This window comes from Eucalyptus grandis, chromosome 3 (assembly GCF_016545825.1).
Source record: "Eucalyptus grandis isolate ANBG69807.140 chromosome 3, ASM1654582v1, whole genome shotgun sequence".
In the NCBI taxonomy this organism is placed as follows: Eukaryota; Viridiplantae; Streptophyta; class Magnoliopsida; order Myrtales; family Myrtaceae; genus Eucalyptus; species Eucalyptus grandis.
This window is the reverse complement of record NC_052614.1, coordinates 9,557,443-9,579,263: the sequence shown is the minus strand read 5'-3', so window position 1 is coordinate 9,579,263 and position 21,821 is coordinate 9,557,443. Positions and strand designations below refer to the sequence as shown.

Genomic DNA, 21,821 nt, shown 5'->3' with positions numbered 1-21,821 from the left:
ATATATAGTTACTTGTCACTCAAACATCGTAGTCTCTCAATTAATGCATGCGGCCTCACATGCAATCCCATTTGCGACAATCGTCAACCCGTTCTCTCTTGGATACATGCGGGAATGTTAAGATTGGATCGATGATTTAGCTTATTTGAGCGGGATCCATGCGAAGACATTATGAAATGTTTGATCCGGCATAATAGCACTAACAGACAATACGAGTACTTTTCATGATTACAGCGACAACAGTTGTCTTAATAAGCAAAATCATATTGAACTGATAAAAGAGCTTGAAATTGGAGGTACTGGACTTCAACATCTCCTTCCAACATCTGAGTGATTTTCTTCATGGTTGGCCTCAAAGCTGGGTCATCCTGGATGCACCACAATGCTGTCATCACAAATCTTCTCACCCTCTTTATGTCACTCGATGCCTCCTCATCACTCTCCACTAGCTTAAGTACGCTCCCGTCGTGGTAGCAGTCATACGCCCAGTCAACTAGCACAATTTGAGATTCAATTTCTGCTTCTGGCTTGTAGTTCTTTCTGCAACAGATGAGCTCTACCAACAAAATGCCGAAGCTGTAAACATCTACCTTGCTTGAAATAGGCATATTCCTGAACCATTCTGGCGCTAAATAACCTTTGGTTCCTCTGACTCCAGTGATGGTTCGTGTTTGGTTCACCATCAAGAGCTTGGCTATTCCGAAGTCCGATATTTTTGCAGTGAGAGAGCCGTCAAGAAGAATATTTTGTGGCTTGATGTCACAGTAAGAGAGCCCTCGCACAACATCGCAGGCAATTTCTATTCTTCTGTACCAGCTGGGCCTTGAAGCGCCAAATAGGAAGTCCGCCAAAGTGCCATTGCTCATGAATTCATACACTAGTAGTCGGTGTTGACCTTCATTGCAGATCAAGCAACCGCACTAAGTTCTTGTGGTCAGTTCGGCCAATTGCACTCACTTCTTTCAAACTCCTTTTCGCTTTCTCCGGTCCTTGTCGCCAACACTTTTACTGCCACGAAGTTTGTATCCTTGGATCCAAGAACACCTCAGTACACTATTGCAAAAGCACCCCTACCTAGTTCTTCTTTGAATTCATCTGTTGCTTCTTGAAGCTCCTGATAAGTGAAAGTCTGCATACCTATGGCTTGGTTGATCTGGACTGGTTTTGACAACTTAGAATCCCTAGATCGGAAGCTTCTATAAATTAAATAGGTGATGAGGAGTAAAAGCAAGTTCACAAAGACAGAGCTACTCAACAGTACCGATCCGATGATAATCAGAGGGAATTCTTGTTTCCATCTCTCGTAGATTTTGAAGTGGAGTTATTTATCCTGACCTTGATCAGAGCTTTTCCAACCTCACTAGGATCCTTCCTTCTGTTGGAAAGAGGGATCTTCTTTTGGTAGCAAGTTCCGCTACCGCCAAAAATAGCAACTGCGCAAAACAATCAGCCAAACAAGCCTCTCTGCACCTGTCCTCGGTTTGTGCTGCAGTACGCTCGTAATCATTCATTGGCCAGTTTGTACGGAGCATTTCATGCAATGCGAACTGGTCTGCTTTGGGCCTACTTCTATCACAACTCTGCGGTACGAAGTCCTGTCTGCATCCATTCATCTCGTTTGTTGAATCTAATGGAATATATCCCGGTGGGCAGTGGCATCGGGGCCTCTGGTCGTCTCCAAGAGCACAGTAGCTATTGAAGCCACAAGCTCCAGAACTCGTAGTTTGCCTGATGCTCTGGCATATATTTGGAGGGATCGGGGAAGAGACCATCGACCAGCCCAGTGCCAAGGCAGAACTTGAATTTGCCCCCTTAGGGTGAACATATTGCCTGAAGACCCCGTCGTATTCTAGGATTGCTCTTTGGTAAAACTCGTTGGTCGGGACTGTGTTTGAGGTGACAAGTTTGAGCAGTGTTCCATTCCTAGCCGTGAGGTAGACCTGACCACTTTGATTGAATATCAATCTGAAGCCGCTATCATTGGTGTTGCTTACCCAGTAAGTATCTGAGGCAAGCCACGGGTCAAAAGTGGCATAGAATGCGAGATTTCCGTCGTTTTTTAGCTTGAAGTGGAATCTCCCAGTGGAGTAATTCATTTCAGAGTAGCGAGCGTTAACTTTAGTCCCTTGATCTTGTTGAACTTTGCGGAAACGTGATACAAATATAACTCACGAAATATGAATTTAACTATTACAATATTTTCTTACACCACATACAACACTCTTACAATTTTACACAACTCCTCTCACACTCACATGCATATTCAGCACACTCTACTCAACACCCTCTCAAGACCCCTACACACACCCACACACCTCACGCACGCACTCCACACCACTACACACACAAGACTCTCTACCACTCTACCTCTCACGCTCAATGGGCAAGAGCCCTATTTATAGGGAACAAAGTCGGCACATCCACCGACTTCCCACACCATCTTCCTATTATTTTATTGCAAGTTGTTGGGTCAACAATTGCGGCTGAAGCTGAAGAATTGTCTAGAGAGAAAAGTCTGGCGAAGTGGAGAGAGATCCGGACGAGTAAAGAGAGAGAGAGAGATCTGGAGAGTTCTAGGAGAGAGAGGCGGTGATCTTCTCAACAGATCTAACTGTTGCGTAGGCAGCATCGTGTCGGTCCGTTGGCTGAACGTCTCCCACAAGTTGACGTAGTTCTGGCTAACTAGGACAAAGTTTCCCGTGTCAAGCATGGCCGCATGCGCTATACTAGCGACAGTCAGGCTAGGAGACCACAACTCTCTTCCATTTGGGTCGGCTAGCACCAGTCGGCCATCGGTGGTCAACTGGATCTTCGAACCTTCTGGCGCTAAATTATCACCATTCGCCGACCAGACAATGGTCTTGTCCTCTATCTTCTCAAACCATATTGCCAGCAAATGAGCCCCTTGTCCCATTTTCCGGAACCCGAAGGTGAACTCGCCTGACGGAGACAGCCAGGAAGAGTTCTGGTCATCCGCCGTTAACGAGGAGCCCAAGGTGAGGTTGCCGTTGGTCTGAGCTTTGGCGGAAAGTGGAAGGGTAACGAGCAGCAGAAGGATTCGGAGCATCACTGAAGCCATATGAGATGGAAACTAGAGGTGCTCCTTGAGTCAAGCTACTGCAGCCTCAAGGATGAAAACACTTGCTAATCTAGCAGTAGATTAGCAAGTGTTTTAGATTTTTAAGGGAAACTGTCAATTAACCGGTAAATTATCAGGAAAATACAAAACAGTTTTCTAGAGTTTTACAATGAGGCCCTTTCGGTCAATTAGTAACTAACCAAAGATAAAATGATGTCATCATCCTCAAATAGTAACTTTCTCTAGATTACCCAGAGCTTTAACATACAAAATGAAGATTTTATCTCGTTAGAATCTGGTATATAGTGGCACATCACCAGGTGATTTAAAATTTTACAAGTGAGCCCGTCAAGCAATTAGTAACTCTCTAGTGGAATCATGATGTTGTCACCCCTACGTCAAGTAGTGAACTCTCAAGTGCTTTAAAAATTTTCAAGTGGGTTCATCAGATACGTGATCAATCTCTAAAGAAGTTGATAATTTATTATTTCACCGGTTGTAACTTGTTAAGCTAAAAGCAAGCTTACTTTGAAAAATTACTACTTTCGCAGTCCTTAACTGTACTGGTAATCTCCAAAGACAACCTCCGAAATAAGTTAAGTAAGACCTTCGGCAAATTTCGTACTTTACGTGATACTTACTACCTTAAGAGAGAGCAGACATGTTGCTAATTTCACTGCTACTTACTAACTTTAATGAGGGAGTTTTACAATTTACGATTGAATTGGTGTTAATAAATCTCTCAAATTGTTGCGACTTATTATGCTAAAAGCGGGCCTACATTGGTGAGTTACTTATTCCCACGGTAAGTTAATAACCAAGGTTATATTTCCAATGGCAAATTCCTTACTTTCTTAATAACTTAACTTATAGCAAGACCCATATTGGTAACTTATCATATTCACTCTTAAATTACTAGTTTTGTCACGCCCGATCCTCAAGCGCATGCCCATCCCTCGGTGGTTGATAAAATAATTGCGACTTCCCAGAACGAGTCACCGACCCTTTCTTTTTATTGCACGTGAGGAAGCGAAAACAAATCCCCTGACAGTAATCATCTCGGGATAGAAAAGCAGAACAACAAATTCACAAACAAAACATGCTTTTATAAACCAACTGAGTCAAGTTCAAAAGTCAACAACCAAAAGACTTCAAAAGACCAGCTCTCAAAGAAACGGTCCTATCTAACACACACCTCAGATCTCCTCAGCTTGACTCCAGGTCCTCTACTCTACGATCCTGAAAAATTAAAACCCACAACGGGGTGAGATATAAATCTCAGTAAATTCACGCTCTAAACCCCGATAAAGAGGATAATACGCCTAGAGGCGCCCTAACCACACAATCACACAATTAGAGCAGAAAACTTATCTCATCTCAGTTCTTTCCTGCATATCAGCACAGTTCATATCATGACCATATATGCAGCAATAACACTCGATTCGATGGAGTGCCTTAAATCACATCTTAGTCAATCATGCATTTCAAGTGATTACAGTCACACAAGCACGACCTAACTGTCACATGGCAGATCTAACTGACATACGGCGAATCTTTCCGTCACATAATGGACATACAGTGGATCTATCCGTCACATAGCGAATTTATCCATCACCTAGCAGATCTATCCGTCACATAGCGGATTTATCTGACATACAGCGGATCTATCTATCACATATCGAATTTATCCATCACCTAGCAGATCTATCCATCACAAAGCGGATTTATCTGACATACAGTGGATCTATCCGTCACATAGTGGATTTATCCATCACATAGCTAAGCGTCATCTTGCCCCATCGAGCACGACAACATCTACCTCAAGACAATTTTCCACTTGAAAGCATCGCTCACCCGACACATAACGGATGACGAATTATTAAGCGGCACACGATTATCCAATCCCGGCCAAGGACATTGTGCTTCGCACTTAAATTCCTCAATTAAAAATAATGTCTAGGCCTATTTTCAATACATTAATGATACCTGATAAAATCATCGTGTGTGGGTACACGGTCGGCCTGAGCCAAAATTTCCATATCTTTACTTTAGAAAATCCCACTATTTATATCGTGTCTGAAAATATTTTTGGCGTTATAAACCAACGCCCTGGTAATTTCTAATTAATTATTGAAATTACTTAATTTTAAAATAAATACCCAAAATTATAGTTTCTACTGAATTCGCACAAATGAACACTCGATTGCAGAAATTAACCACACAATTGCAATCAGCACAAAATTCCGGTCACTGGTTATCCCAATCTAATTTCCAGAAAATAATTTAATAATTAATTAATTACCGAAATTAATTAAATAAATACACATTAATTCAATAAATGCAAACTTAGGCTTAAAATTGTTAATCTAACTACCTATTGAACTAATTAAATTATCCTAACCATTCTAACTACTAGGCCATATAATAAACTAACTAATTACAATTTATAACCACCTAAATTACTAATCTAACTAACCTAAATTAATTAAATAAACTAATAACTACACTAATCTAAGCTTAATTAAATATAAAACCCCTTAAACGTCATTAGCCTACTAAGTAGAGTTTAGTGCATAAACTCACCGATTTAATGCGAGAATCGGTTCACCGCGACGGCAGCGCGACGGCGGCCATAACCCGAACTTTCGGCGGCGTCAACGGGGCTTGGACCGGGCTAAAAGACCTAACAAAGCCCACAACTGATGGGTGGACTGAGATGCTGAAGTTGCGGGTTGGGCTTGCTACAGGCGTGTGGGCTTGGCTCAACGGGCTGAAACACTGCGGGCTACTGGGCTTGACTGAACCTGCGGGCTGAATTCGCGGGCTGACTTCGAGTGGGCTTGCGGGCTACCGAGCCCAACTAACAGGCTGAGATGTGGGCTGCTGGGCTCGCTGAACTTGCGCGGGCTGAAGCTCAAAATGGCCGCTGGACTTGGGTTGACGCGGCAAGGAGCGAAGCCACTTGAAAATGCGTGAGGCGAGACGGAGGAAACGTGGCTGCAGCGAGGAGAAGGCTCGGCGGAGCTCGTTTCGTCCAGGGGATGGTGGGCGAATGAGGGACGCACGGACGCGTGGAGCGGCTTGCTGAGTCAACAAATGGCTTCACTTGGAGAATTCTACTGGGTTGACTGAGGGGGACAAAAGGTAGTGGAGAGGAGCGACCGTGGCTGCTTCGGTAAAACAAAATGAAGAAGTGAAGCTGCAATGAAGATTGGGCTGGCGGTGAGTGGAGGAAACGGTAGAGGAGAGGACGTGTGGTGGCTGATTGGGGATCGGTGAACACAGCAACAAGAAAATGAAGAAGTCGAGCTGCCCCAAGGAAATGAAAGAAGCTGAAGTTGCCGAGAAAATGAAATTGAAAGCGAGAGCAGCGAAGGAGATGGGGACGGAGGAGGCGCGCGAGGCTTGCTCGAGAAGTTGAGGGGAAGAAAAGTCCAAATAAATATCTATTCCATCATTAGATGTCCAAGAAATCTTTCAAGCTTATGTATATATAAAAATATAAATTTAATATATAACGTGTCCTAACATGTCGGAATTATTTATTTTTTTAGAAATGACTTATCGACGTGTCATGTTGTGTCATATTGCGTTTCGCGTGTCAGTATCGGTGTTACTTAGGTTGAAATTTGAACCAACAAGTTACATGATATAACCAACAAGATTTATAAATTTTAATCATATTGGAAAAGTGCCGTGCACGAAACATGACTGGAGTAGCCGTGTTTCTTAGTTTCTCCGTACGTGGAAATTTTGAAAAAGGCAATTCTGCTTGGGCGGAGCCATTAAGCTTCGGCCGCGACCCAGAAATTTCCAAGGAGAAACAGACAAATTTAGAAGACTTTGACCGAAACGTCGGAGGAGGAGATTTTGGGAGTTGAAAATGTTTTTGACCAAAACACGAAGATTTGATTCCAGCGGAAATCAAAGGGGGTGCATGATAACCAAAATTTCTATTCCAAAATAATTTTTCTATTCCGACCCTTCGTTTTTAGAAAACCGTTTGATAAATTTACTTTCGGTTTTTCATTTCTGAATAGATTTCTATTTCGTTGATTTGGAGATAAAATCGAAATAATTTCACCCACTAAATCCTAATTTCGGTGAGTCCTCCCTCATCTCCTCTACGTCTCTGCCTCCTCCTCCTCATCCGCCTCTCCTCATTTTATTAAAAATAAAAATTTATCATTTTATTTTTATTTTATTAAATTTATTAAAAATAATTTATTTATGATAAATAAAAATAAATTATTTTATTAAAAATAAATTTAATAAATTATTAAATTTATTTTTATTTGCCTTGAGTGTTTTGCCAAATAAATTTATTTTTTATTTTTTATTTTTATTCATTTTAAAATAAATTTATTCGCAAAATAAAATAAAATAGAATAAATAAAATAAATTTATTTTTAAGGATATTTTAATTTTAAAATAAAATGATATTTTTATTTTTTTATGATTTATTTTATTTTATTTTATTTTATTCTTTATTTTTTTGTTACTAAATCATTTTTATTTTTATTTTTTATATTAAATGTCGTTAGTCAAGCGCGCCAGGCGTCCGAAAGGAAGAAATTTTTGTGTCATTGTCAAACGAATTTTTATTTTTAAATAAAAATTTTGTGTCAATATCAAACGGTTATTTTTGCTTAGAAACACTTCTAGAATAGAAAAATCTATTTACATGTTCCAGAAACTATTCCGGAAATGAACAGAATGGTTGTCATGTGCGCCTAAGCGATTGCAGTCACTTCGTGGAAATTGAACGTTTCGGTGCGTGTACGGACAGGGAAATTTGCAGCGGTGTCCCACAAAAAATCAAAATAGTAAATAAAGAAGCAAACTTCACCACATACTGGAGCCGAGGAGCCAATAAGAGACAAAGCATTGAATTTACAATTCCGAAATCTAAGCAAACTTTGACCACATATGCTTATCTTGTGAGCTTAAATTTATTATTATTTGAGACTTGTTGATAGTGTTAAGTGTGTGTTTTGGTGTATAATAGTGAGTCCTATCGACTTGAGTATGAGCAGCACCAGCTTTGGATAGAAGCAATTGGGTATAAGCGGCACAACTTGACCGTAACCATTCATTGGTTATCTAATGGAATCTAGCCAGTAGGCTGTTAACGTAGGAGAATGGACGTGGACCTGATCTAAACTAAACCACTATAAATTTCGTGTACAATTTTCATTTCTTTGAACTCTTATTGTTTATTGCTATTGTTTATTGCACACTTGCTCGGTGATTCAAAGTCTGTGCTACTGCATTCCAGAATCTAACCCTTATTCAAACTTTAATCTTGACTCATTCTATTCTATTTTAATTTGTCAAGATTTTGTAGCATCACCTATTCAAACTTTAAACCAGCTAGCCACCCTCAGATTATACTTCCAACTACGTGATTTGCAGAATCTTTTTGGTCTAGAAGAAGTTGGTTGCCAAAAGGAAGTGAGTATCCCTCCCGTATGAATAAAAAAGCAGCAGAACTGTTGAAATTGGGATTCCAGGTCAATGATCCATGACCTGAGGATCGGCAAGTTTCATATGCTTCTCATCATCTAATTTAGCAAATAAGGTCTGTTTTGGTTGGATCAAGTTAAAATACTCTTTCACCGTGTCAAATGCAATTTTCATGAAGCAAAATGTCGATGAAAATGCTTTGATAGTTGCATTCGGCCTCGCATGCAATCCCTTCTGTGACGATCATCAACCCATTCTCTCTTGGATACATATGAGGAAATGTTAAACTTGACTGATGATATAGCTTATTTAATTAGGATCCATGTGAAGACAGTATATGTAATAGCACTTACAGACAATACGAGTACTTTTCATGATTACAGACAATAGTGGTCTTAAATAAGCAAAATCATATTGAACTCGTAAAAGAGCTTGGAACTGGAGGTACTGGGACTTCAACAGCTCCTTCCAACATCTGAGTAATTTTCTTCATGGTTGGCCTCAAAGCCGGGTCTTCCTGGATGCACCACAATGCTGTCATCACAAATCTTCTCACCCTCTTTATGTCACTCGATGCCTCCTCATCGCTCTCCACTAGCTTAAGTACGCTCTCGTCGTGGTAGCAGTCATACACCCAGTCAACTAGCACAATTTGAGCTTCAATTTTTGCTTCTGGCTTGTAGTTCTTTCTGCAGCAAATGAGCTCAACCAACAAAATGCCGAAGCTGTAAACATCTACTTTGCTAGAAATAGGCATATTCCTGAACCATTCTGGCGCTAAATAACCTCTAGTTCCTCTAAGTCCAGTGGTGGTTCGTGTTTGGTTCGCCATCAACAGCTTAGCTAATCCCAAGTCTGAGATTTTTGCAGTGAGAGAGCCATCAAGAAGAATATTTTGCGGCTTGATGTCGCAGTGGATTATATGCCTGGTGCAATCCTGGTGTAAATAAGAGAGCCCCCGTGCAACATCGCAGGCAATTTCTGTTCTTCTGTACCAGCTGGGCCTTGAAGCGCCAAATAGGAAATCCGCCAAAGTGCCATTGCTCATGAATTCATACACCAGTAGTCGATGTTGACCTTCATTGCAGTATCCAAGCAACTGCACTAAGTTCTTGTGGTCAGTTCGGCCAATTGCACTCACTTCTCTTTCAAACTCCTTTTCGCTTTCTCCGAGTCCTTGTCGCCAACACTTTTACTGCCACGAAGTTTGTATCCTTGGATCCAAGAACACCTTTGTACACTGTTCCAAAAGCACCCCTACCCAATTCTTCTTTGAATCCATATGTTGCTTCGTGAAGCTCCTGATAAGTGAAAGTCCGCATGCCTGTAACTTGATTGATATGGACTGGTCGTGACAACTTAGAATCCCTAGATCGGAAGCTTTTATAAATTAAGTAGCTAATGAGTAAAAGCAAGTTCAAAAACACAAAACTACTCAACGGCACTGATCCAATGATCACCAGAGTTGAGTTCTTGTTCTTCTTCTGGCCGTTTCCTATAGATGTCAAAGTCGAGTTATCTATCCGGACCTTGATCAGAGCTTTTCCACCCACACTAGAATCCTTCCTACCACTTAAAAGAGGGATATTCTTTTTCCTGCAATTTCCATCTTTGAAAACAGCGACTACGCAAAAACAATCGGCCAAGCAAGCCTCTCGGCACCAGTCCTCAGTTTTCGATTCGCTAACCTCGTAGTCAGACTGCGGCCAGTCTGTATTGAGCATGTCACGCAAAGCAAACTGGTCTTTTTCAGGCCTACTTCCATCACACCTCTGTGATATGAAGTCCTGTCTACATCCGTTCATCTCATTCGTCGAATCTAACAGAATATATCCAGGGGCGCACTGGCATCGGGGCCTCTGATTGTCTGCAAGAGTACAGTAGCTGTTCAAGCCACAAACTCCAGTACCGCCTCGATTGATCCTCGTGCATATATTTGAAGGGACTGGGGAAGAGACCATCGACCAGCGCATTGGCCAGACAGAACTTGAATTTGCCGTCTTAGGGTGGATATATTGCCTGAATACCCCGTCGTATTCAAGGATCGCTCTTTGGTAATATCCGCTTGTTGGAACTAGTTCTGCGGTCCATTCCTGTCCGTGAGGTAGACCTGACCACTTTGATTGAATATCAACCGGAAGCCCATACGGCCAGCGGTGATGGTGTCGGTGGCCCAGTATGCATCTGAGACTCCCAGAGTGGAATAGAGCACGAGATTTCCGTCGGGTTGCAGTGCGAAGAGGAATCTCCCGGTGGAGTAATTCATTTCGGAATAGCGAGCTTTAACATTAGCCCCAAGATCTAACTGCTGCGTAGGCAATATTGTATCCGTTGGTTGGCTGAACGAATCCCACAAGTTGACGTGGTTCGCGCTTGCTAGGATGAAGTTCCCCGTGTCGAGCATGGCCGCATACGCTAAGCCAGTGCCGGTCAGGCCAGAAGACCACAGCTCTCTCCCTCTTGGGTCGGTAAGCACCAGCCCACCGTCCGCGGTCAACTGGACTTTCGAACCTTCAGGTGCTAGACTATTGCCATTTGCCGACCAGACTATGGTCTTGTCCTCTATCTTCTCGAACCATATAGCCAACAAATAAGCTCCTGCTCCCATTCTCCGGAAGCCGAAGGAAAACTCACCTGACGGTGACGACCAGGAAGAGTTCTGGTCGTTCGCCGTCAACGAGTTGCCCAAGGTCAAGTTGCCGCCGAACTGAGCTTCGGTGGAAAGGGGAAGTGGAACGAGTATTAGAAGGATTCCTAGTATAACTGAAGCCATGTTTGATGAAACAGGCGTGCTCCTTGAGTTGAGCTACTTCGGCCTTAAGGATGAAACCGGCGTTCTTATAGAGATTTTTCCACTTTTCCATGCCACCAGAGTCTCTCGCGTACGTCCGGTCGTTTATGGCAGGTGAGAGAGGCGACCATTCCTCCTCCGCGTAGATGCAATTTCTCCACAGCGAGTTTGAACTAAAGTTGTGGACAGCCTTTGCCCATGTCAACACGTATATCTATCACTATCTTTGACCAAAAAAAAAAAAAAAAAAAAACAAAACAAAACAAAACAAAACACATATATCTATATAGAATAATGATTTTACCATATGGTCTGAAGTTTTATAAAAGCTCCACCTGTAGTAAAAGGAAAGGATTAATTAAAATAGGAGGTGATATTTGTACATATATTTTATTAGTTAATCTTTTTTTGCATTAATAAACCATTTCTTTAACAGCAATTAATAAACCATTTTAAAGTTTATAATGAGTATTGATTTTTTACTTGATATTGTTTCTTTTTTCTTAAAGTATTTTAATAGTTCTATTGATATATTCATCAAATTTTCTTCAAAAATTCTTATATTAATATCATCGATTTAATTTTTCTGATAATAATATCTCCGTGAATTTATCTTTCTTCATTTTCTTTATTTTTCCCTTTTTTTTTTATATAGAAATCAATGGTGAAAGAGAACTTGTTAAACTTAGAATAAGGCGTCCCCGCTCCATAAGCTTGACAGGACCAGATACATTTTCAAGGAACGCACTTGGAAAACACCAAACTTCGTCGTACATGTTTAGTTGGAGATTTTTTTGAAATGAAAGTGATGGAAGAAGAAGGCGGGGCCAGCAGTCGATTCAATCCCCATGAATTCAAACCGACTACAAGTTGCTCCGCGGAAATTTTTTTTTTTTTGGTGGAAAGATAACTTATATTAGATTATAAATCAATACAAGCAGGTGCCCTAGCGTCCGAAGAGATAATATTTAGGAAAATAGATGGAGGGAAGAGAAGCCAGCTTGTAGGTGGGCCTTGATCCCTGTGGGCTTTAGCGGCCCAGTCAGCTGCTAGGTTTGCCTAACGCCAAACATGTTGAAGCAAGAGATTAGGGCATTGCTGAAGAAGATCGTTGAGAATCGCGAAGAGATGGCGTTCCGTCCATGGTGGCCGCTGTTTCTGCCGAACTATCTCCACCAACTTTAAGCAATCAGATTCGATCACAAAGTGCTGAAGATGGAGTCCCTGCTGGATCAGCCGTTGAAGAGCGGATATGAGGGCATAGATCTCGGCTTGGAAAGCCGAATGGGCAGGCACAGATCTGGTAAGCACATCGGTTAAAATACCTTTACTATCTCTGTAAATACAAGCGATTGATCCTTTCTCCGATTCCATGCGAAAAGCCCCATCAATATTACACTTTATATATCCCTCCGCAGGCGGTTTCCATCCCTGATCTAAACTGACCAATTTGTTGTTGATCTTCTGTGGCGAGGGTTGTAAAATACCTGCTCGAAAGTACGTGGAAATTTGCATTGAGCATGTGACCGATCAATGCTTCCGGCAGCGGCATTGTGCGGTCTTGTGCAACTTGGAGAGGAATGATTACAACAATAATGAACGAAATTGATTCAGCAGACACTCTCCAAAAGTTTGCATCCAGGAATTCCGAATTTTGAGACCGATATGTTGGGCTAAATGGATGTCACGGTGACATAAAGATATCATGCTCGTGGAGTTTACAACATCATGCAATACTTACCACATCTAAAAGCAATTTGGTTTCCATTTAGTATAAATGATCAGTTCACAAAAGGGGGAGTGTTCCTTTATATAGATTACTGCATAAGAGGTAACTATCTACAGTTTTCTGCACATCTTTGATCTTACCGTCAAGAGTCTCTGCAACTTCGGCATATCAGTCACGGCAAAAGTATTCCCGCGCCACCGTGATAATGCCAGCCAAAACTTCCTGTTTATACATTCGTCCCGCAAATAAATTACAACCCGCCGCTTTCGACAATGCTCGACTAGTAAGGCGAAGGGCTAATTTTCCAGGGTTTGTAGGGTTTGATCAAGGGCCTGAGCTTAAAATGAGCGGCTTCCAATAAGCTCCGTGCTGCATGAATCCCACAAAATCTGGCCTGATCGAGTAGGAATTTTCCTGGATAAATTCCCGAATGCTCAACGGGCTATACTAGAATAGTTTTAAAAGGCGAGCAAACTGTAGTCTTAATCTCTTCCATCTGCTCCTAATGAGTGTCGGGTGCAATGCCAACACGTGCTCAGGCATAAAATCATGTCTTGTCAATATGCCCACCACTGGCGATCTCTGCAATAAAAAAAGTGTCGAGATTAAAATAAAAACATAGAAGAACATGTTCAACTAGAGCAGAATGCTATTGCAATAATTAAGCACCCAGTCGCATTGAAGTATCGCACCAAATACCCGCAAGAGACGAGATGAAAAATCAATTGTCATCCCTTACCATGATCTACTCTGATTTTCTAGTGAAACTAGGAAGCCACCAAATGTCAAGTAGCCATATATACAGAAATTCAGCTAAACGGAGAGGAAAACATCTTAGTGCAAAGCTGAGCTAGAGAAGCTACAGAAGTATTTGGCAGTCCTCACCAAAAAGGGTCAAACTGGAACATAAGAAAGATAATCGAGTAAAATAAGAATGGAAGAGGTGAGGGTGAGAAAATCAAGTATGTGAGGCCAAGGAAGATGGTATTAATGTGATTCTGAAAAATGGTCCAATTTGCTGAAAAGAAGGAAGGCATCAGTGTTTTTCATATATCGTCAATTGCTCCAACCAAAAAGAAAAAGTCCATTTTGCAAGTAGACACAGGACTAGAGCCATGAGCAAAATCACTGAATGATGGGGTAGTACTCTATTTAAATTAACAGTAGAGTATTTCGATGCCAAAAGACAAAAAGAGCGATAGAATAGCTTTTGATAGAATTAAAGAAGTGAAAATGAGAGCTTACGCCAGAGATTTTAGGTTATCACCAGTAGATGTCTCAAGCCAACTTCCCGGAAAAGTATGAGAGCCTTCGCAAGTGACATTGTCTCCACAACCGTGTAAGGTGAAGCATTAGTAAAAGGATGTAAATCCAAGAACATCTCCATCTCTTCTTCAGTCAAGTCTATATCTTCTATCATGTTATAATGACCTGATCCCCTCTTCATGAAGTCCTCTGCTGAAATCTGCTCAAAGGCATCAATATCCGTCGGAACTGGATCAGACAAAAAAGCTTTCTTCTTTAAAAGCTCCATCAGATGAGCACGGAGAATTAAACCATACAGAAAGGGGGACTCTGAATGTGGAGGTTCATCAATTACAGGAAACCCGTGGTGCCTTGTAGTTCGCGACACATGTACCACATTAGCGACCTTCTCGATGCCATGAAACAGCTGAAGGGGCCCACTCACTACATCACCAACTGTTAATTGTCTCATATATGGCTCGGCATGGGTCTCAAGGTAAGGAAAGCCCTTTGCTTTCATGATAAGGTCATAGATGTTGCCCTTGAAAGCATCAGCTAGAGTCTTTGAAATAAGAAGAACCATCATCAAGGGTAGCAACAGCAGATTGTTCGTCAGTTCCAAAAGGATTACACATAGAGAAACCGTCATCCTCATAGATCCACCAAGAAAAGAAGCAGCACCCAGCACAGCAAAAAGACCATGGTTAAGATTGGAATGAGAACCAATCAACATTCCAACCAAACGCCCATAAGATGCACCAGTAACTATTACAGGAACGAAAAGGCCAGCAGGAGCGACAATGCCATAGCTAAGTATACTCAAGAAATAACATGTGACAAAGAATATAATTATAGAAGAGTACTGGAACTCGTCATCCGTGCCCTTGCTAAAGAGATTTTTGATTGCATCATCATTCGTGTTAAATATTAGGCTGGCAAGATCATTGTAATGTCCAGGAGGACATTGAAACTTCTTTTAGTTGCCAGATCGGCCTATTGTGGGACAGGCTTCTCCAGCATCGGCCGGACAAACTCGACAAGATGCCAGCCACGGTAGTCCAAACAGGAGACACGACGTGAAAATTGAAATCCAGCAAGCAAGCACAATTTTGTAGGCAATGCCCTTTCTGAAAGAACAAGGTCATTGTTGTAATCAGCTTATTGTTACCGCATAATCACATACTCGCGATTACTGAGAAGTAAAGGAAAGAGAACTTACTCGTTGATGAGGTTGTAGATACGAAGAACCTTCTCCAGGAAGAAGTTATACAAGCTACCCAACAATCCACCTATCATACCAAGGAGAAGTACAGGAGGTACATCAACAATGTGATAGGCAACATTTGATGAGGTAACATCATACATTATCAGCCCTCCTTTACCAAAAAGCCCACATTTCCCACTCAAACAGACGTCAATGAGAGCCCTCAGCACAATTGCCACTACAGCTGTAGTAAAGAAAGCTCTCCATACCAGGGCACTTCTCCACCTGTAAAAGAAAATAAAGATTATGCCATGCAAAGACATCACATATTTCCATGGAATATAAAATACTTCAAGGTCTCAGATAGTCAATAAGCTGCAGCGATACATCTCGAAACCAGATAATAAGTGCAAGGAGAGAGTGCAAACACAGCCAAGAACCAAAAACAGGGAGAAACAAACTGGCTGATAGAACAGAAAGGAAGCCCAGAATCATCTCTTCCTGGTAATCAGAATAAGTTAAAATAGGAATTTACATAAACCGTTAATATCAGAAAACCAGATTTCTGTACTCGACCAGCAATTTTTCTCAGCTTTTCATAACTAAGATAAATATGATCTGCTAACAAGTCCAATATCCAGGACTTTAAGAACAATGAGATTTTGCATTGCAAGGATTCTAATTGCTAAAATAGACAAATGGAGACATCAGAAGAAAGCAGTGCATCACAACAATTCATCATACCAAGATGCCATCTCTTCAAGGGCGAACAGCAAACCACCAACTGGGGCACAAAATGCAGCAGCAATTCCAGCAGCTGATCCACATGTTACAAGGTCTAGCCGATCTCGATCATTCTTGAAATACCGAAGCCACTTCCAAGTTAAACCATATCTCTTTGACCCACCTTGACCCAATAGTGATGCGATACAAGCACCAGTGTGCACCAAGGGTCCAGTCTTGCCAACAAGAAGAGATGATGACACCGCACAAACGCTCCCAATAGTCTGTCGATTGGAACATGCCCCATAAGACTCTCACAAACTTAAGGGAGAACATCCTTAAAGGCTATGCCTTAAAAGACAAATTAGCTGAACAGTTACACTTCCAGGAATAGGGGAAAATATGCAAATAAAGCTTGAACTAGCACTGACATCGCAAATTGAACTGTAAAAGAATCCGTCGAACGTAGTTGTTTTTGTTATCCAAAATATTTATATTCCTGAAGATAGTCAAAATTTCAAAAGGGCTTGTAATTTGAGGGTTTTAGGTAAGTTCTATTTTAAGGATACTCCTCTTCTAGGTCAGCCAAAACAAATTTTTGTCCTACATATTTCACTGGTCTCAAGGAAGTCTCTAGAAGAATCTCTGGGCCAGTAATCGTCAACGAGCTAATCAGAAATAATGGGTAGATTCATCCTCACTGCTTTAAGAGAGGGGAGTACAGAGAAAAGACGAGAGGGAATAATTAATAGATTAAATAGATGAAGACAAAAACATACGAGATAACAATGGCAATGTTCAATAGATATCACACATGCCAATCTGTAAAAGATCGTGTTAACTCAAATGGCAACTCTTTTACAAGCATAACCATGTTTATACTCTCTTACAAGCCAATCAGGCTCTGCTCTCACATCCAGGATAGGAAGAGATGCTTATGGAAACATCAATAAGGAAATTTTAAGAAATATACAACTAGAGACCAACGAAGCAAGAAACCACATGCATGAAATTTCACCTTTACATATAATGTTCTCAATGTAAAAATCCCTGTTGCATCCCCACCATTGAGGTAAGCCTTAACTTCCGGTATACCAATACACTTAGAGACCGACAAAGCAAGATACCAAAGGCATGAAATTTCACCTTTACAAACAACGTTCGCAAAGTAAAAATTCCTGGTGCATCCACACCATTGAGGTAAGCCTTAACTTCCGGAATACCCGAGCCAGCAGCAGCTGGTGACACCAATGCTGTGATAAGGGCCGCAAATAAAGTAAGCCCGAAATTGGAAAGAGAAAAAACAAGAAAGGCCATTCCAAACCTGCGAGAGGAATTAGGTGATATTACCAAGGTTTCCTCCACTCGGAAGATGAAAAAAGCAAACTTTTACTAACAAAGCAAGTCCAAAGCTTTCTTCTGTGTAGTACATTTTTTATCGGAAATTTCTGCAGTACTCAAGTCTCTGAGAAAACTAAACAGTTCTGATTGCAAGTTCCTTCGACTCTGCATGCATCCACAGATAACATACGACCCCCACTTTACACCAAGTCTATTGTGATCAATGCTCTTCATCATACATTACGTCAAAAACACAGCAGACGGCAATGATTTTAGCATTGATTTCATTACCTGCGTTGCAACATCATATCTGAAGTGACCACAAACTTAACCCCTGCAAGGTTCTCGACAACTCCACCGAATTTCCCTCAGCTCTGCCACTCGTCCGTCTCTCTTTCATCGCCCAGCTGCAGCCGAACCCTCCACTGTCTCTCCCTCTTGCTGTCTCTCCACCGAACCCACGGATTTCTCCTCGCAGCATCACCTCCACCACTTGCTGCTCCACTGATCCCTGCTCCCCGCAGAACCGACGCCAGCACACCACTCACGCCAGTCCACCTTTCTTCCCGAAGTCAACCTCAGCTCACGCGGTTTCCCTCTTTCGTTCCCTGCCGCGCCAGCTCACCCCGAATTCTGCTGCACCGAAACAATTCCTTGCATCTTCTTCGTCCGCTTCCCCTGCTGCCACGTTCGTGTCTTCTTTCGGTCCAGTCAACAATTCCCAGCAACGAAGACCAAAGCTGCTCTCTCTCCTTGCTGCGCTGCCTTCGTCCACGACACCACCCACCGAAGCTGCCCCAAAACCGTCTTCTTCCTTCGTCCGTTCAGCCCGCATCAACGGCCCAGCAGCTCGCCAGCCCATCCTCGCCCGCAAGTTCAGCAGGCCCAAGTCTCGCGTCCACACCAGCAGCCCACGAAATCTGCAGCCCATCTTCAGCAACTCAGCCCACACGAGTTTCAGCCCACTTCAGCCCAGCCTCTGGTCCAGCTCACTTGAAGCCCACGAAGCAAGCCCAACCCGCAGCCCAAGCCCAGGACCAAGCCCAGCAGTTTGCGGTGTGCTTGCAAGGCTTGTTTGGCCCGGCCCAAGCTCCCCTCGGTGTCGCCGTAGGCCTGAGTTTCAGCTACCGTCGCGGTGAACTGGTTTTCGCACTAAATCGGTGAGTTTATGCACTAAACTCTATCTAGTAGGCTAATGACATTTAAAGGATATTTAGTTTAAGTTAATTAGGGATTAGGTGGTTAGTTAGATTTTAGATTAGTGATTTAATTAGTGAATTACGCATGTTAAGTGTTGAGATTAAATTAATTAAGGACTAGATAGGATGTGCTATTTATCTAGACAAGTTCGGGAATTTTCCCGACCCGTTTAGGCGGTTAATTTAGCAATTTTGGCCTAGGTTGGTATTTATGGTAATTAATTGCAATTATTTAATTATTTTTGGTAATTATTTAATTATTAAATATTTTTCGGAAATTAGACCGGGATAGCTAGTGACCAGAATTTCATACTAATTGCAATGATATGGTTAATTTATGCAATTGAGTGTTAATTTGTGCAAATTGAGTGCTGATTAGAAGTTTGAGTATTTAATTCCAAAATTTGTGAATTTTGATATTTATTTAGAAAATCCCGGTGTCGGGTTTTAACACCAAAATGGTTTCATGTACTATATAAACCAATGGGATTTTAAAAGAATATTATGAATTTTCCGAGTCCAATCGACCATGTACCCACACACAACTATTTTCACCGGGTGTTTTTAATACGAAGAAAATAGGCCAGGATCACTAATTTAATTGAGGCATTTGAGTGCAATGCACCGTGTCCTGGGCCGAGATTGAATTGTCGTGTGTTGGTTAAGAGAACCCATCCCAAGCGTTTATGCTGGACGTTACCCTGTATGGGATTTGGGTCGCAATAGAGTCTGGACCTATACTCTTTCAGGAAAGCCGTCTTTGAGAGACGTAACTGTGCTCAATAGGGTGAGATAATGCCTGGCTACGCCAATAAACCGCCGAACTTCAAGTAGGTCGTACCCTAGAATGGCATAATTATCAATTGGAACGCATGTTAAGTGAAATAGATGCGCCGAATTATGGGACAAAATTGCGTAACATGGTATGGGACGTGTTATAACGATTTGGCCATATAATCAGGACCCCTATAATTTATTGAGTTGAGTAATGCGTTTCAATTGTTGCGTGCATCAATTTTATGCATGATGTATGTGAACCGTATTGACCTGCAGAGTGGATCTGAGACGAGGTAAGTCTCTGTGACTGTATGATTGTGTAATTAGGACGCCTCTAGGCGTAATACCCTTCTAATCGAGGTCTGAGATTTATATCTCACCCCGTTGTGGACTCAAATTTTAGGGCCGTAGAGCGGAGGACCTAGAGCCGAACTAAGGGGATCCGAGGAGTAAGTCAGTTATGACAATTTCTTTTTTAGAGTTGGTTTTGAAATCTTTTGGGTATAGACTTTTGTACATGACTCAATATGTTTATAAAAGCATGTTTGTTTGTGAATCTGTTGTCCTGCTTTTTTATTCCGAGATGGTTACTATCGGAGGATTTATTATTTGCTTCCGTATGTGCAATAAAATGAATGGATTGGCAACTCATCCTGAGAAGTCGCAAATTTTATTGACCATTGAGGGATGGGCGCAGGCTCGAGGTTCGGGGCATGACAAATATCACCTACGAGATTGATCATCTTTATTAGAAACAATTTATATACATCAAATCTTTTCGGATGGTAAGTTATTTTGGAAAGAATCTACTTATGGAAACCAAAATCCTAATTGTATGGACAAATAGAATTGACGGCCTTTCATCACAATTTTCAAACGACTCGAAGATTTTCTTGATTGATTCTGTCCAACGGGTTGATTGGAAGAATTTATTTGAAAAATGCCAATGGTCGAGAAGGCATGGAGGAGTATTTAAGGAGGACTCTCCAGTTGTTGAATAGAGTACGTGAAAAGAATAATTTCAAAGTTTGAAACTTACCATTTACTTGTTATTCCTTACTCTGTGCTCAAATTTGTACTCAAAAGAGAGAGAGAGAGAGACTTTGTGAAAGCAGTAAAGACTCTTCACTGTGAAGTCGAGATCACAAGATTGTAAATTCTCTTTTGATTCTTAGTGGAAACCAGTCAGAAGACTGTCAACGTGGGAGAGTAGACGTAGGCTTGATCTAAGCCGAACCACTATAAATTCTATGTTCATTTTCTCGTCCTTAAACTCCTTTATTTTATTCGTACTTTAATTTTGTAGTTAAAGTATAAACTCTTTTAAAGTTTGTTAATCATTAGACTCAATTTCAAAAGCAAAATTTCTTACTACTCTTTGCAAAAATTATTTTCACACCTATTCACCCCTCTCTAGATGTTCATATTAGCACTTTCAGCACTAACAGACCATACACATACTATTCATTATGACAGACACCAGATGTCTAAATAATCAAAGTCATATTGAACTAATAAAAGAGGTTGGTCAGGCAAGAAGACCACAGCTCTCTTCCTTTTGGGTCGGCAAGCACTAGTCTGTTGTCGACAGTCAACCAGACTTTCGAACCTTCAGGTGCTAGACTATCGCCATTTGCCGACCAGACTATGGTCTTGTCCTCTATCTTCTCGAACGATATAGCCAACAAATGAGCTCCTGTTCCCATTCTCCGGAACCCAAAGGCGAACTCCCCCGACGGCGAAAGCCAGGAAGAGTTCCTGTCATTTGCTGTTAAGGAGGAGCCCAAGGTCAAGTTGCCCTCGGTCTGAGCTTTGGCGGAAAGTGGAAGTGGGATGAGTATTAGGATTCCAAACATCACTGAAGTCATGTTAGATGAAACTTGCGTGCTCCTTGAGCTACTTCAGCCTTGTGAACGAAACCAGCATTCTTTATAGATTTCTACTTTGTATCCTACCTTAGTCTCTACCACAGCTAGTTTGAATCGAATTTGTGGACAGAGTTTGCCCATGTCAACACATATATCTAGAATTATCCTATGATAGTATTCCTTGTTTTTGTTTCTTTTTTGTTGAAGTATATTATTAGTTCTATTTGTTGTTTATCGGCGTCGCAGTGGAAGCGGATCGTATATTTGCAATTATGTCTGGAGCTATAGAAATTGATCGAAATAAAACGAGGAACAATAAAAGAAAAGGACACCAGAGATTAACGTGGTTCGGTCCGAATGTCGGAATCTACGTCCACAGGGAGAGCCAGCAAATCAATC

The 21,821-nt window shown here is 41.5% G+C and overlaps 3 pseudogenes; all 3 read right to left on the bottom strand.

Moving 5' to 3' along the window:
• Nucleotides 1-261: 261 nt before the first annotated feature.
• LOC120291628 lies at nt 262-3,162 on the bottom strand (annotated as a pseudogene).
• Nucleotides 3,163-8,822: 5,660 nt separating this feature from the next.
• Nucleotides 8,823-11,418, bottom strand: LOC120291485 (annotated as a pseudogene).
• Nucleotides 11,419-13,008: 1,590 nt separating this feature from the next.
• LOC104440563 lies at nt 13,009-18,119 on the bottom strand (annotated as a pseudogene).
• Nucleotides 18,120-21,821: the final 3,702 nt, after the last annotated feature.